The 18,365-nt window shown below is 38.9% G+C and overlaps 1 long non-coding RNA gene across 1 annotated transcript in view; it reads left to right on the forward strand.

Annotated features, from left to right (window-relative positions):
* Positions 1–18,365, forward strand: part of LOC113594637 (uncharacterized) — a 337,503-nt gene that overhangs the window by 288,454 nt on the left and 30,684 nt on the right. Inside the window, exons 5-6 of the long non-coding RNA XR_008297018.1 lie at positions 9,318–9,455; positions 10,353–10,418. This is a non-coding gene — a long non-coding RNA (uncharacterized LOC113594637). The remainder of the gene's footprint in view (positions 1–9,317; positions 9,456–10,352; positions 10,419–18,365) is intronic.

An 18,365-nucleotide genomic window follows, 5' to 3' on the forward strand; every position in this document is an offset into this window, starting at 1 on the left:
GGAAAGCAAGAGAATTATAGTTTGAGAAGAAAACATATTTGTATGTTTTCAGAGGACTTGCTAGTCCCAAATTTCCTTTCTGGCTGAAGAGTTTTATAGCATAAAGATTAATTTTCTCTGCTATTTTTAGGTAACCCCTTAATCTTCAACCCAGCTCCATTCTGGTTGAAACTAGCATGCAAATAATACAAGAGAATTGTGGCCCCCAATCAAATGCTGCACTTGAGATGCCAATGATAGGGTGAGCCTTTGCTCACAGCTTGAGTTGACTGTTCTCTCTTTGGTCATAATTTTGATGGATTCATGTTGCTATTTGTATATTTCTGTTTGTTATTCCCTTTGATCAGGAGAATATTACAATTGAGAGGGGTGTGTGTGTGTGTGCATGAGTGTGCATGCACAATATGAATGAATATTTACAATGGGGGACAAAACTGGCATCTGTCATGTACGGAAGTTCCTTTTTTAAATCCTTTGGTCTGGCTCCAAATAACTCTATTTATGCCATAATATGTTATCTTTTAATCTTACCTGTTTGTCCTTCTAGAAAATTGCATGTAAAGTTAGAGAACACTTCATTTTCTCAGTATATGCTTAGACCTACGAAAGTGTTTTTTGTATGTTTTAAGTGCTAATTACATAATGTGGACATTTAACTGGAATAACTTTGTCCATTATAAATTACAGAAAAACAGAATTAAACAGAAACTATTTAGGGAAAACCACGGTATATTTATCCCTTAGTAATATTCCTTTGATCTTGAACTAGATTAATCAATTCATGACCTCTGTCATGGTTTCATGGTTGTAAGAGAACAGTTTTCTTTGGGTGACAGTAAAGAGTCATCCTGAATATCTATATTAGTCAAACTTCTTTCAAATGATGGAGATAGAAACTCATCCTTACTTAACCTAAGCATAAAAAGGAATGTAACGGGTTTACTAGTTACATTAGTTCAAGTGCTAGGAAGTTCAAGGGCATGACTAGTTGCAAACAGGGCTGGAACTGGAGGTTCACTTAATGTCAAATATTTTCCTTTTGTCTTTCTCACTCTCTGTCTCTCTATTTGTCTCTCATCTCTTTACTTGTCTCTTTTTATCTTTGAATGTGGTCCTACTTCTCCATTGTCACAGACAGGATGTTTTCATATGGTGGGAAAGATAACTGTCATGTGATATCAAACCTAAGTCATAACACCTTTTGAATCTCCAAAAAGAGATAAAGTTTTTCCTGATAACTCTTTTTTTTCCCTCCTGATGACTTAATGGAACACTCACCCAGCCACAGCATTCATATCTGTGTTTATTGGAATAATAATGTGAGCCAATTTTTATTGAGCCCTTATGTGCTAGGTTTGTCTCATGTAATCATCACTACAACACTCTGAGATGAGTGTGTCTATTTTCTTCCATCTCATAGGTGAGGCAACTGAGATTCAGGAATGTTGAGTACATTTCCCAGGGTTACACAGCTCAGTTCAAAGTGCTGACTCTGGATTCAAACTACCCAGGTTTGAGTCTCAAATACAAATTGAGCATAAAGACATAATTCAAAAGCTATCATGAGCATCACTGAGACCTATATTTGAAAAATTTTGCAAATGGTAATTTACTCTATAAATGTGAGTTGTATATCAGTGCATGGTACATTGCCAGATATAGTGCTAGACCAGTGGTCACCAGGTGTGATTTATTCCCCAGGAAAATTTGGATAAGCCTGGAAACATTTTCAGTGCATAGTTGGAAGGGGGGTTCCTCTTGGCATCTATAGAATAGGAGCTGTGGATGCTGCTATGCATCCTGTAAAGCACAGAAGAGCTCCCCAGAAAAAAAGAATTATCCAGGCAATAATGTTGGGGCTGAAAAACCCTGTGCTAGATGAATAGAGATAATATGTGAAACTTGGCTCTTAGAAGCTTACAGTTTAGTTGGGGAGTAGACATAGGCAGATATTAAAAGTAAAATGCATTGGTTCAGTAGAGTTGGAGACATTCAGACTAGAGAAGACAGGGATGAAGTTACCATCATGAGCTATTTAAGGGCTGAAAGAATGTAACCCTAAATAACTGACAAATTTCAATTCTAAAGAAGGTGTACTGATATGTTCTTTAAGAATATGGAATGTGTGTGTGTCCTCAGTTACATATTTTGTCTAGAACAGTGTCTTGTGATGAAGCAAGTTTTAACTAATGCTTGTTGAATGGATAAATAGATATGAACTTAAACACTGAGGACAGGCTAAAACAGGATTCTGTCCCATTTAGAGATTCTTTGATTTTATGACAGTTATTCTTTAGGAGTTGGAGGACAAAACTATTCTTGGTGGATGGAATGTCCAGGTAAGGCTTTGAGGTAGTGGAAAAGATAGAACCTCTCTTCTATATCAGATAACATTAGGAGCAATGGTGTGGGCATTAAAATTCTAGAGGTGCAATATTCTATCTAAAGAGAATTCTGGGAAAAACAAAGAGGATGATATTTGCATGATCCACTTGGAATAGGTATGGTAAGAGCAGCTGTTTCTCTCCTGCCAATCTGTTTTCCGTGGAAACAGAAGTATATAACTGGAATGAGCAATAAGGAGTAAAAAATATGTATATGTATGTGTTAAGGGAATTACTTTTTGTTATTATCTCTATGAATTAGTCATTGTCACCAGGTGTGGTAAATGGAAACTGTAGAACAGTTTCAACATTCACCTTTTATCTTTTCTCAAGCAATTATTATCAAACACAAAAAATAGAAATGGTAGATTTAATGAGTATTTCATAGAAAAAAGCCCATAGGGCCATAGTTATAAAACCCACATACTGAAATTATAGCATCTGTATTTTTAGTAAGTGCATTTGGATATGGCATAATATCTTTGTTCTACACAACAGTCTTAGCTGTTTTCCATTGTGCAACGTGGCACTTTATGATACCTATTGCTTACATTTATGATACCTATTGCAACATTCTGAAAGCCCCTGGGTTTTCATTAACTTGTATCTTTGATTTTGTTGTGAATGTGTAGGGTTCCACAGTAATACATTCACAATGTACAAGGATACTTTGCAGACTGCCATGTTGAACAGTAGCCTAGGGGCATGCCACACTTTGATACGAGCTGGTGTTTTCTGTTTTGTCCAAATTTCTGTAGTATCTAAATAATCCTAGGCTGTTCTTGTCTTGCTCAATGTGTGGTAGAAGTATTTACTTTGTTAAAAGATTGGAGATGAATGATTATTAAAATGCTCAAATGTTGACATGTTTAAAGAGCAGTGTGATGTATGATGAGCAATTTCAACACTGAAGAAGGTATCGCTACCTGCATTTTTACTATTGGTTCCATGTAAATACATGACACTAAAGTAGTAATGGGAATACTAGTATTTTGTTTTAAATCATTTAGAATTCATAAATTTAACAAATGAAGCTATTGAATATATTTCAAGCCAATAATTTATGAACACTTCAAAACACAAGTGAAGTGTAAAGTTTTGAAAATACACATGTTACACACATTTCTAATATTAAACTTCAGCCATACTGGTGCTCAGCATCCTTCAACTTCAGTCCTTAGCAGTTCTGATTTCGCTTTCTTGGTTGCTCTTAAGGGTTATCTCTGCCCTTAGTCCCTATCTTACCTAGCCTTGGTGGCTATATCTGCATGTATTTTCTAGGTACCTCCTACCAGCTTCATTTTTAATCTTGGTGATGATAATGATGATAGTGATGATGATGATGATGATGATGACGACTGGTATGGTTATTATTAGGTAAAAGTTGAAGAGAGGATGGAAGGAGGCAGGAGAGTTGCATGAGCTCACTGAAACAAAAGGGCTGAAGGTTGGGGTGAGGACATTGGAGATGGGAGCAAGAAGGCATGGAGAGGGCAGGAGATATGGATTGAAGAGAGGAATGAGAAACATAAAGACATTACTGAGTCATGTCTGAAATAATTATACTAACAAAAATCCTGGCTTTGATATGATAAAATAACATGGGTTTACTTTTTTTAATGTTTGTTTATTTTTGAGAGACAGAGCATGAGCAAGGGAGGAGCAGAAAGAGAGGAAGACACAGAATCTGAAATAGGCTCCATGTTCTGAGGTGTTAGCCCAGAGCCCAGCGCGGGGCTCGAACTCATGAGCTGTGAGATCATGACCTGAGCTGAAGTTGAATGTTTCACTGACTGAGCCACCCAGGCACCCCTACATGGGTTTATTTTTGATCCAAACAAGATGTCTTAGGCCCATTATTTCTGCTCTTCTCTGCTAACTACGACTAAAAACCCTAGAAATGGTGTGAGAGACAACCAAAGGATAACTCTGCTAGGTGGTAAGAAGAAGGCGAGCTACTTGGGGATCTAGTTCTGGAAGAACAATATAGTGTTCTTCCAGGTGGTTTTGTGTCCTGTTACCCAACAGAGGAAAGTTACACACCTGGCATTTCCTGACTCCTCATGTAACCACAAAAGATAGCCCAGGAAGCTTTTTCTTCCCCTGAATTGAACTGAAGTCCCTTTAACAACACGAAGTGAGCCTGATACCCTTGGAAGAAGGATAGATTGAGAGCTCTGCCAGAAACAAGGGACTGCTTCTCCTTCCACACCAATATTGAGATCCCCCCCATCCCTTTTTTTATCAGGAGATAGAAAGGGAAGGTGTCAGAACTAGCAAAAAGAACCAAGGTATAGCAAGCTGCCCTGGACAGGACACCTCTTTTTACATGTAGGCTCTTTCTTCCCTGACCCCCAAATTCCAGATGGGCCAGCAGAACCAGATAAAGGAACCAGGTTATAGCAAGCGGTTTAGTCAAGACAGCCTTTTGGTCCCTAAAGACTTAGTACTCACTCCTTTGCTCAGAGACACTGGGAAGCTGGGAGACACTGGTAGGAATCCCACCAAACCACACTTTCTTCCATCAAGAAACACCTGATGACCCAAATGGGGAAACTTCTTTTTGCCCTCTTCAGACGGCACCACCAAGACCAGAGGGAGCCCCATGGTCACCAGATAATCATGGTGGAGAAATCCGTGTGTTGAGGTGGGTGGGAAGATAGTGGCAGAGGGTGAGATCAGAGTGGTAAAAGAAAGACTGATTACAAAGATGCTTGTATGCTCTGTAAAGAATGTTGAATTTTATCTGGCAGGCAATAAATAGACAATATAAGTCTCAGTGGAGGGGAGGAGGTGGAGGGATTTAGGAGGACTCCTTTTTGTGTAGGTAAGTATCTTGATGGGATAGGAAGGACACCAAACATGATTTGAAAGCCACTTCGACCCTCCAGCTACATGATATTGAGAAAATGATTTAATGTTTTATGCTTTGTTTCTTCATTTGTAAATTGAGTAAGAACGTATCCTAGGACTGTTTTATAGGCATTGTGTGAAGATCAAAGACTATCGTGTACAAAAGTGTTTTGTGAACCATAGTTTGCATGCATATCCCATATAATGGATGAATGTTGTCTCATTTGTACATGTTTCCATGGTTCAATTAAGATTCTACTGTACATGTTTGACTTGACATCATACATAATATGGTCATGAAGAAATAGTGATTATCTAATACATTAAGTGGATTCATTTAATTTTTAAAGAAGTGTACAATACGAATACACAGCCAGTTTTGTTCTTCTCTTGTGATACTGGCATATGCAAGGGAGCATTTGACTTTAAAGAAAATTAAAAGAATTCATCACATTTCTCCCTTTGGGCTGGAAAAGTTTCTCTGCTTGGATTTTTCACTTTGCTGCAATGAAGTTTCATAAGGGTTGCCCCATCATAGCAAATGTATGCTGCTTATTTCCACACATAACAGATTATGCTTTCATGAACACTCCAGCTGCTGCATTTCTCTTCTGCTTTTTAACATCCGTAAATTCCCATCTTTACATGTTCTTGTTTTATAGATAATGCTCTACAAAGGCACAGAAATGCAATCTGTTTTAAAATCCCAAAGTAATTTTAATATGGACAAAGACATATCTAAGATAATTACATCGAGAATTTTGTTTCCTATGTATTATTGTCTACAGAGTTATTGTTTCTCATGCAGAGTATCACTATCCTTGTCTTACAATCTTTTTTCATCTACCTCACCCCAGTATCCTCGTCCTATAAACTTGGGTCCTTTCTATTTATGCTCACTTCCTTGAGAATTTCAACTACTCCTTCATATGGATGGACTTTAATTATACATATTCAAATCTGACCTTTCTCCCAGATGTTAATGGGAACTTTCCACCTTCTAGACATTTCTTGGCTGCCCCAGCTTGGCTACTCCATACATCAAATGCACCATAAGACCCCATATTATATACCACAGTCTATTATTTTCCCATCTTCCACATCAACTCCACTCCTTTAAGTGAGCATGACACACACAGCTTCTCCTCATCCAAATATGAGACATTAGAATCATCTTGTACTTTTCTTCTAGCTTTATCTGTCTGTCGTCATTTTCCAATCAGTCATTAAAGTCCTCTCAGTCCACCCTTCAAGTGATTTCCCCAGCCTTCATTCTCTTTGATCACCATTGTTAAATTATAGTTACCTCTCCTATTGCTGTACACATGAACTGTGTGGCACTAGCTTCCAATGTCTGATCTGTGCTCTACTGAAATGTTTCCACTGCCTGCCACTCTGATGCTCAAAAACTTTAATAGGTCTCTACTTCCTGGACCATAAATGAAAAACTTTCTGACTGGCTATGATAAATTGCACTACTGTTTCCATTTTTTCACAAGAAGATTGTAAACCCCAGTCTTTGCCAGGTAACTTTGCATTACCTCTCCATGTGAGTAGAGTATACTTTGCCATCCCATGACTGTTGAAATTGAGTATATGACTTGCTTCCACTGAGGGAAGTTGAGTGAATATGATTCAAACAGAACTTTGCTTGCATGGATTTCCCTGTCTGTGACCTACCATGAGAAGAGCATACCCCAGGCAACCACTGTCCCTGAAGGCTAGGGCCAAGAGTGCACACACATGAGTGAACTGGAGTCCAACTCATAATCTGAGGCACAGCTGCCCTGTCTATCCCAAAGATTCAAGAGTGAGAAAAAAAGATGAATTTGTCATAAAGACCCTGAGATTAGGTGATTGTGTGTCATGCAGCATTATTATAGCAACTAAGACACTGACTTTCTCAAATGCTCTTTCCCCTCTGTTAAATACTCTCATGTAAAGATTTAACGCTGGTAAAGTGATCTCTATGACATGTCTCCTTCACTTTTTTGACTATTTTCCTTACCACTTTCCTTTACATATGATTTATTGTCAAGATGGCTAACATAGAGTGTATACAGTGTGCTCTTGGTTTTGGGGGTAGATTCATCACTTGTCTTTTAAGGGCCCGTATTTCCCTCTCTAGACGATTCTCCTCTGATAATCACAATCCACTGGGAAGTCTCACTTCTTCAGACTTCTTAGTGTCCACATCTCTTGTTTCATACCTCAAACTTTGGTATTGTTAATTATCTAGAAGCGTTCCCTCATGTTTCATTCCAGAAATATGCTTGTAATCCAAAGCACTTGTATATCAAAGTGAATTTCCCAGTAAGAAATAATGGAAACTCAGACAATTCATTCCACAACCCCAAAAAATTCATATGCAAGTGATTATAATACTGTAACATAATACAAAAGAAAATACAAAATATAAAGAAAAAATGAACAGATGAAACTACACTTACCTTTGAAAGCCTTCGTGGCTGATGTGAAGGAGGAAAGAGGGTAGAGGGTTATTGTACAGGACGACTTTCACTTTCACTAACAGAATCACTGCTGTCTGTTGGCTGAGTGGAATCTTTTTCTTTTTGTGCAACTTTAACAGGAAACCTATCTAATGACCCAGAATTAAGCAAAGCATTCCTAAGCTTACTCTTGTATGGAAAAGCAAAGGACTGTCCATAGGTGCTTTGAAGTCCCAAAAGATACACTAGTGCCAGTTGTGGGCACCTTCCAACGTTCTGAAAAATCACTAATTTCTTCCAAACACTGCAGCCTGAGACAAAGCAGCTGAGCATGGGAGATGATCACCCACAATCTCAGAGAGAGAGACAGAGAGACCGAGAGATAGAGAGGCAGGGAGGGAGAGAGAGAGGAACCATTGTGATCATGAACCATTGTGCTCAGTTGTGATCATGTGATGTTTGTGTCATATAATACTCAAATTGCAAGACCTTGCTTCTTTATCAAGTTAAAACTTATTACAAATCTTTGCTCATCTTGTTGAACATTCATAGAACAACTTACTTGCAATCCAAGGTGTTACTGTATATGCTTATGTTACCACCCTGTTCTGTGCTTTTTTGAATATCCAATGCTTATTCCTTATCACGTGTAGTATTAGAGTATCTTATTATCTTGTCTGTTTCCATGTAAACTCCAAGATCCCAAGGGCAGAGCTGCATCTGATTTCATATCATCTGTCCACAGGCAAATGTAGTACCTGACACATAGTAACTGGTACAGAAGCATTTATTGAATAGATGATGACTCTTTGTATCTCTGCTTTGTAAGAAACCTCCGTGCCCTTTGATGGCAAGAACAACCTCTCACTTCCCAAAATATCTAGTCAGCATCTTCCAGAGAGGAGACAACCAAGATACAATTGTGGCACATTTTGTGATGGCTTAATATGATTTTCTAACAGCTAATAATATATCATCACTCTCCTTTACACAAACATTTGTATAGCATAAATTTAAATATGTTTCCTATATTTCTATGTTGCACAAAGGATATTTTTTTAATTTTATTTTTTATTTTTTAAAATTTACATCCGAATTAGTTAGCATATAGTGAAACAATGATTTCAGGAGTAGATCCCTTGACGCCCCTTACCCACTTAGCCCATCCCCCCTCCCACAACCCCTCCAGCAACCCTCAGTTTGTTCTCCATATTTATGAGTCTCTTCTGTTTTGTCCCCTTCCCTGTTTTTATATTATTTTTATTTCCCTTCCCTTATGTTCATCTCTTTTGTCTCTTAAAGTCCTCAGTTAAAGGATCTTTCTTTTTAAGTTTATTTATTCATTTTGAGAGAGGGAACATGTGCGTGTGAGCATGGAGCAGAGGAAGGGCAGAGAGAGAGAGAGAGAGAAGGAGAGAGAGAATCCCAGTCAGTGCAGAGCCTGATGCAGGGCTGGAACCAAACTCAGGAACCATAAGATGATGACTTGAGCTGAAATCAAGAGTTGGATGCTTAACTGACTGAGCCATTCAGGTGCCCCACTTGGAAGATCTGTAAACAGGTTTTCTTTACATAGGGGAAAAAAGAAAAAAAATATTCCCCTTTTTAACCTTTTTGGGAACTTCTCCAGTTTTTTTCCATGTAAGGAGCCTAGGAAGCCCCCTTCCTCCCAGATTGGGTCTCAGAGCCATGCTTCAAGAATCAGAAAATCCTCAAGAATCATCTAGCCTTCCTTACTCTTCAATGCTATTCTTCTCTGAACATTGAGGTATCTCTTATGTTATTTATATGTATTACTTGCTGTGTTAAAATTATTCCCAAATGTAGCCCTTTAAGACAAAATGAATCATTCTACACAATTTCTGAGATCAGGAATCTGGGAGTGACTTACATGGGTGGTTTTGGCTTAGGGTCTGTCACGAGGTTGTAGTCAAAGTGTTAACTTGATTGAGGCTGGGGGATTCACTTGCAACCTCATTCCTGTGGCTGTTGTTAGGAGATCCCAATTCCTTGCCATGTGGGTCTTTACATGGGGCTACTTACAACCTGAAAACTGGCTTCCCCCAAGTAAGTGACTCAAAGGAAAGAGCCACTGAAATGGAAGCCATACTACCATTTTTATGACCTCATCTCTGAAGTCACATGTGATTTCTGCTCTATTCTACTTCCCATTCGAGGTGGGTCACTAGGCCTAGCCCACCCTCAAAGGGAGGGACATTAGGCTCCACCTCTTCGGGAGTGGAGTATCAATTTGTGGACATAGTTTTAAGCCACTGCACCCTTCCCTGGACAGGCTGTGGAGGTGAATGCCATTCGTATGGCCCTACCTCCCTGGCTACTCAGGCAAATATGCTCCTGTGCTTTTTTTTTCTTCTTCCTGGCTTCAGGGAGTTGATTTCTAAACATTGAAATCATAAAAAGATTTAACATAAACAAGATGCAAAGGGAAGGGGCAAATCCCATAGATGTCCAAGCATTCCCAAAGCACTGACCCAGATCTGTAGTACTTGATGTTCTTTCTTAGATGGATGTCTCCTCAACCTTGGGCTCTCTGTCCTCATTCCTGAGGGTAAGCCCAGGGGAGTCTTTGGTGCTCCCTTTGGAGCCACCTTTTCTTGGGTCCTGATGTTGTTTCCTGAAGGAAGATTCCTCTCTTCTTCCCAAGGTCCTAGATGCAGACATTGCTGAATGCAAGGAGGCTGGAGGCCCTGGAGTAGTCCCTGTATCTCAGGTGAGACTTAACCTTGGGCCCTGAGGTCCAGGTAGCATCATCTTCATGAATCTTTAACCCCATGTTAGGCAGGGAAAATTTTTTTAAGTGCCTTTCACAGAGGGCAGTATGGTGTACTGAAAATACATGAGCTTTGGATTCAGGCAGATGCTGGTCAAAAACCTGGCTCTACCACTGTCTGGATTTATGCATTTGGGCAAGTTATTTAACCTCTCTGAGCCCCCAGGTTTTTCATCACTAAAAATGAAGATAAAGTGAGGATTGAATGAAAAAACATATGGAGGTAAATTGCACAGTGTCTGGCACATAATAAGCATTAGCCAATGTCCATTCAGTGAGGGAGTGAATGTGCTTCAGAGCTACCTGCCATACCCATGGAAGACTGATCCTGAACATCCCCCTCATGCTTGTAGACATCGAAAAAGAACTGGATTGTGTATTTCTGGGGCATCTTGCTTGTCTATTTGTAATACATGATTTGCTGAGTTTCTTGAATACATCCTCCTAGAAGATTTTCTATCTGCTTTGCTTTTGGTGACACAAAGGAATTGTAATTCACTTTTTATTTGAAAGCTGACAACATGATGTGAAGGCAGCCAGAAAGAGCTTTTTTTTGTTTTTGTTTTTGTTTTTTAAAAATCATATTGTAAGTAAGATTCTAAGAAATCAGAGCTTGGTTTCTATGAAGAAGTGTATTTTTCTAATGAGTCCTCTATTTGAGCTGTTTTGTGTTGAGGCTCTCTTAGGCAAGTGAGAAGAGGGAGTGTGGGAAGAAAGAGGTGAGATTGAGCAGACAGAACAGAATGCCACTTCTGGTACTTGCCTTCATGCATAGGGACCTTTCCCTATATGTATATTTTCTTCTTCTGCACTCCCAGTGCAGAGAAATACCCCTGCCTGGTGGATGATGACACAATGCAATTTTCTTCTCTTCTTTGTCTCCCCCCAGAGATGCATGGTTTTTCCTTTAATATATTCAAGGCAGCCGTTGCTGTGGCTGGATTGGCATTTGTAATTATACACTGTGAAACTATAACATAGAGAGTGTAACTCTTCTCCCAGATGTTAAAAAAGTTTAATGTGTTAATGTGTTCAAATACCCCCACCTATGGAGCAGGAGATCCAGTGCCTTTTGACTTCTTTCTTCTGCATGATAATCACATTCTCTTTAAAAATCACATTCTCTTTAAAAATCACATTCTCTTAAAAAAAAAAAAGTGACTGTGTGCTGCTTTGTTGTGTGCTGTGCCAAAATCTGTAATGCTTAACCCCCACCCTCCTTTGTTATTTTCCAAGAGATTTGATGTTCTCAACAGCATGAATTGCATGGAAGTCTAAGAGGTTGTAATTAATATGTTCAGACCTTTCTTAGTGAAACTGGAGCCAGTGAATGGTGGACATCTTACAGCACGGAGGCACAGGTGATCACCAGAGGAACTAAAAAAAAAAAAAAAAAACAAAACAAAACGATTGAGGGGTACCTGGGTGGCTCAGTTGGTTAAGTGGCCGACTTCGGCTCAGGTCATGCTCTCATGGTTTGTGGGTTTGAACCCCACGTTGGGCTCTGTGCTGACAGCTCGGAGCTCGGAGCCTGGAGCCTGCTTTAGATTCTGTGTCTCCCTCTCTCTCTCTGCCCCTCCCCCACTTGTGCTCTGTCTCTCTCTCTCTCTGTCTCTTAAAAATAAATGTTAAAAGATTTAAAAAAAAAAAGAATCAAAAGCTCTTTACATGATAAACAATATGATATTTGATGACTGTGTGGATAGGTGATTTTACCTTGCTAAATATATATTCCATTATCATCTTCCTTACCTTGTTTGCACAAATATGAAAATAACTCAATTACAATAACTAGAATTACTCCAATTAGGCAGACCACCCATATGAAATATCAAAAGACTCTTCTCCATTGCAACAATGAGGATTTTTGCTTATTGATATGTACTTGACACCACCCTTGATCTATGGAATGGATTAAAATTTTAGCATAAGAAGCTTAAATTATACACAGGGTGGGACTCTCAGAACTGAAGCTTGTTAACTACAGTGAATGTTTATTATATTTTGCATTCCTTGTCCCCATTTGTGAAAGACATCCCCTACTTTTTGTTGGGGAACTGCCCCTCATTTTTAACTCCTATGATTTAATCTTCACCTGTCCCCCACACTCCAGGGCTGGGCTCAGATTGGTTTAAGCCAATTATCGTATCACATTCCTTTGAGCATGGTGATTGGCTGGGGATGGGTAGAAGGCTCCCATTTGGTCAGTGAGCATCATATCTGAGATTCATGCTTGACCATTGTAGGGAGAACAGTGCTTCTCCCACTGGTTGGAAAACTGTGAGGAGGTAAGGTCTAGAGCTTGGCAGCTACCTTGAGATCAGGAGGAGAGACTGAGTGAGAAAGAAATCACAGGAAGAGAAGAGCAGAGCTGATCTGAGAGACAAAGAGAACAGAGTTCTTAGGAAAGCATTTGAGCCTCTGCCTCAAGCTGACTTGAAATGTAATGCTAGCCCTAGTACTTCCTGGTTCAGAAGTCAAGACTTTTCTCTTTTCCTCAAGGAGGGTTTGATTTTCTGTTAGTGGGCAAATCAGAAGACTTCTAATCGAGTCAGACACAGAAGACTGGTTCTTATTCTTGGTATCGATGGGATCTATATTTGAATGGGCAGGCATTATCTGGGGTGTCTTGTTTGGTTCAGACTACCTGGTATTTCAAAGTCTCAATGTGTTTTCCAGTTGATCTTTTCTGTTTTTGTAAAAGTAAATTCTGGTCACCAATTACCACTGACTACCAATATTCTGCATCCTGTGTATTTTCACTCTTTAAATCTTATCCAAGCCTCAAGTAAGACAGGAAATTTCATTTCAACAGCTTCTACCATATTGTCTTTTTATCTTCTCCTTTCCATATCCAAGTTGCCCTGCCAAAATTAATAATCGGCTTTGTGATGATATTATAAATCTCCTTTAATGTTCTTCTTTATTGTAATAAATTTTAATCTCTTAGCTTCAGGATTCTTTCCTCCCCTGGGCTATTGAGATTTCCCAGGTATTTAAAATGATTCACCTGCTTGAGTAGTTTATTATCCACCACTCTATATCCCCCCTCCCCCACCAAAGAATCATGGCTTTTTATAGAAATTACCACATTCATATTCAGGCTCTTTTTCTATTTTCATGGTTTAAATTTCTATGTAAGCTGATTCTAGAGTTTTTCAATGTTGTAACCGTGGCATATAAATGTAAACAATTTAAGGCCAGCCCCCAACATACACACACATGGACACACACACCTCCCTCATTCCAGTTTTCCGACTGAAAAGATAGTTTCTTACTCACCTGCTCCCCGTCTTAACCTCTCTCCTTATGCAGGAGCCCAAATGTTGTTTTCATCATTTATCTTAGAACTCCCAATCTGTGACTGGATCAGGCAGGACCTAATAGTGTCATTTTTTCCATCTCTCTGCCTCTATGCAAATAAGGACTTAAATATGTCTAAGATGACTATTCCTACCTGCTTTAAAGAGCCTCAAAAAAGGAATTCAAGGGGCGCTTGTGTGGCTGAGTCGGTTAAGTGTCTAACTTCAGCTCTGGTCATGATCTCACGGTTCCTGAGTTCAAGCCCTGCGTTGGGCTCTGTGCTGACAGCTCAGAGTCTGGAGCCTGCTTCGGATTCTATGTCTCCCTCTCTCTCTGTCCCTCCCCTGCTCACACTCTGTCTCTCTCTCTCTCTCTCTCTCTCTCTCTCTCTCTCTCTCTCTCAAAAATAAAAAATAAAGGAATTCAAATTCTTTTTTGAGGATATATTTCATTGTTTTATTACTCTTTCTTTTTCTCTTGTCTCCACTAATTCCCTCTATTATTAAGAGCAATTTCCTCTCTTGATGTCTGCATCCTAAGCCTTTCTGTCCATTTCTCAGCTCTTCCATTGGCTCCACTACTTTGATCTAGTCCTGGAATGTAGGAACATCTGCAGGACACAAACTACATCTCAGTTATAGAGGACCACACCCAAACTTCCAACTTTCCGTTGAATACACCCACCAAGGTATTTCATGGGTACCTCAGATTCATTATGTGCAAGGAAGAGCTCATGGTTTTTTTTGTCCTCCTTTGTTCCTTGTTCCATTTAGTGGTCCCATAATCACCAGCTAGACACCTGGGTGGTGTCATTGACCTCTCCACTTGTTACGCTGCCCCCTGTGATGTCTGATTTGTACGAGATAGCATTATTTCCCTCAAATGCCTTTCCTATCTCTGCTTACTTTTATCTTAACTTCTCCTTGGACACGTTCTCCAATGGCTGCTTAACTGATCTCATTGCTTCCAGCTTTTTGCTCCAACTATCTTCTATATTATTGCCATGTCAATCTGTTTAAAATACAGATCATATTGGGGAGTGGGAGGGAGGGGAGGGTAGGTGATGGTTATTGAAGAGGGCATCTTTTGGGATGAGCACTGGGTGTTGTATGGAAACCAATTTGACAATGAACTTCATATATTAGAAAAAAATACAGATCATATAATGTAGGTTTCCCATCAAAAGCCATTAGTGTTTCCCTGTTGCCACAGACTAAAATAAAACTTCTTGGCCTGGCTGAAGACATTAAGAGGCCAGGCTTGATATCATATTAACCTGAGTTCAGATTCTCCTTTAGCCACTTATTGTCTGACTTGGGAAAATCTCATAGTTTTTCTAAGCCTCACTTTCTGTACTGTAGGGATAATAACTGCCTTCCAGAATGGTCATAAGAATTAAACTACATGAAGTTTGTAATGCACTATCACAATGCCTGATGCCTATGCAGCACTTAGCACATGATCATTGCTATTTTTAGGAATGCCATTATTATTGTGTAGCAGTATAACATAGTTGTTGTCAGCTTGGTAACCTCTAACTCTTAACAGCTGTGTTACTATGGTCAAATCACTCAACCTGTCTTTGTGTGTTTCCTTATCTGTAAAATGGGGGCAATAATCATAATGACCTCATAAAATTTTTAGAGTGCTAAATTGACTAATATCAGTGTTTGAACCACATTAAAGAACTATAAAAATGTCAGGTCTAATTCTTGTTATTTTTAAATCATGAAGTCATTTCTCAAAATCATGGAGTCATCCTTTTGTATATTTGTCTATACTGTTATGTGACAAATGTGTCTACTCCATTCTCCATTTTCTTTTATTTTTTAAGTTTATTTACTTATTTTGAGAGAGACAGAGACAACATGAGTAGGGGAGGGGGGAGAGAGAGAGAGAGAGAGAGAGAGAGAGAGAGAGAGAGAGAGAATATCCCAAGCAGGCTCCATGCTGCCAGCTGCAGAGCCTGATGCAGGGCTTGTACTCATGAAGTGTGAGATGATGACCTGAGCTGAAACCCAGAGTCAGCTGCTTAACCCACTGAGCCACCCAGGCACCTCTCCAGTTTCCATTTTCTGTTACAGGTTCTTAGTTTCCTTTGTGCCATGGGTCCATTTGGCATCTGGTAAAATCTGTTCACTTCTTGTCAGAACAGCATTCTAAAATGCATAATATAAAATCTATAAATTTACACAGAAAGCCAATTATATTTAAAAATAATGAACACACATTTAAAAACTTAATTTGTTAGGGTAATGTATGTGCTTTTCTAATGGACTCATAAATAAGATGTAACAGTTGGTCTAATAATTACTGTAATTTCAAGGGAGCGATGAACATAAATAATATTTCAATTATCTGTAATGTAGTAACATGCCATGAGGGTACCTATGATTTCTACTGGTGACCGAATCACAGGTCCTACCAAAACTATTATGTGTGTGGTTTACTTTAGTAAATGAAGGAATGTTAAATGTCAGAGATTGGTGAATATCAAGATGTGATTTTGTTTTCCATTCAAGTTCATGGATTTGAAGTCCTGGCGTTCAAGAAGTCCTTATCCAGATCCTACACATATTGTAAAACTGAGTTCAAATGTACTTTCTCAAAGTCTTCCTTAATCCCAGCTAGTTTTGATTAACCTACAGCCTGTATCTACTCATGTCACTATGTTGTTGTTTTTTTCCCAAGACCCATATTTTTATTTCCTCTCCCATGTTATTAGCTATATGCACATATTCCTCCCCATCAAAGATGTCAGACCCATGGTCAGTCTCCACACTGGTACATAGTACCTGGGACTGAGGAGGCCATGATTAGGTAGAAATGTGAGCATGTAGTAGGTAGCTATTACTTATCTCTATTTCCCTAACTGCGCATTGCAACATAAAGTACACCATTTCTGAGAATGTAGCTCATTTCATTTTAGTGTTATTTACTGTGCCAGTTCTGCTACCTGGCTGACAAATCACCTCTCCAAAAAGCAGGTTCTCATCCCATATGCAGTCCCTGCTCAGTGGCAATTTATATGACAAGCTCTCTGAGTTTAGGCAAATATCCTGATATTTTAGCTCAGTTATTCTGACAACAACAATTTCTGCCTTATGGAGTACATATGTCACCAGAGAAAATCAGCTTCCTGGGCTTCCTGCTTGTTGCAGGAACATAAATTTTCATGGTGAACTTGAAATGCAAATGATGTGCCTTGATGCTCTTTGCAAATCTTTGCTTGCACCTGGAAGCCATCTTTGCAGAACTGTGGGTAAAAGGAGAGAGAGGGGAACGAGGGAGAAACAGACGGAAAAATAGAGATAGGAGGAGATGGAGAGAAGGACGTAGGGAAGGAGAGAAGCTAGGCTTTACTTTCTGTGTTGCCTGGTACTTGCTCTTAAGCATACAGTAACTTTTCTTGAGTTTATTGTGTTATGATTTTAAGAAAAGTAGGCAAATATTTAGTTTGAGAGTTAACAAAAATTAATATATTATAGTCATAACTTGTTTTAACATTTTTTTCTAGCACTAAGTTAGAGCAAGGTTTATCAGCTTTGATACTATTAACATTTTAGGCTGGATAATTCTTTTTTTGTGGGAGGCTGGTGCATTGTAGGCCATTTAGCAGCATCTTTGGGTTATACCCTGTAGATGCCAGTAATGTACCTCCCCAAGTTACAACAAAAATAACTCCATATATTGCCATATGTCCCCTTAGGGGAAAATAGCTCTACTCTACCTCTTGCTCTAAACCAATGGAGAACCAATGATTTAGAAGATAGTGGTTTTCTGTTGTGTATCAGACTCTGCTTATTGTTTTACATACATCTTTTTTTTTTTACATACATCTTCTAACTTAGTCTTCCCATAGCCCCATAAAGTAAGTGCTATCATTATCCCCTTAATATAGTTGAGAGGTAAGATTCAGGGAGGTAAAACATAGTGAACAAGAAGGAAAACTAACATGAAGAGATGGAAAACTAAAGCAAAAAGGAGTCACTGCATGAGGTAATCTCAGAGTAGGGAAAGGAAATCTGTGGCCCTTGTACAATTGTATCACCTATATACATAACACATATGTTTTATCCACTCTCAGCAGTCTATCCTGAGGAGCCAAAATGATTATTAAGGTGGGAATTACTAATAGAGTGAAATTGGCAAGGGAGGTAAGATTTCATTTACCAACTCTGGTTGAACGAAGTCTTCTCCAAAAATTAATTTGTGTGACTATGTGCTTTCATAGGGCAGTGGTCACTTATCTCTGTATTACTAACACATAGGGAGGGTGTTTAGCATGGACCCTAAATAAGTGTTTATACAATAAGTATATAGTACCTGAAATCTTACCACTAGTGAGTCCCGCCTTAAGATATAACATTGCCATCGTTCTTTATTCTCTTTTAAATGCATATACTTTTAAAAAATATATAGTGCCTAGGGGTGATGACTTAATAATAACACTATTATGCAACTTATGAAACTTATGTTGTGGATTCATGCAACACTAAAAATAAAACTGTAGAGATCAATATTTTCATGTGGTACTTGAGAGGGAAGAAGAAATTTTTCTAATTATGAACTAAGTTTGGATAT

Source organism: Acinonyx jubatus, chromosome A2, assembly GCF_027475565.1.
Source record: "Acinonyx jubatus isolate Ajub_Pintada_27869175 chromosome A2, VMU_Ajub_asm_v1.0, whole genome shotgun sequence".
Taxonomy (NCBI): Eukaryota; Metazoa; Chordata; class Mammalia; order Carnivora; family Felidae; genus Acinonyx; species Acinonyx jubatus.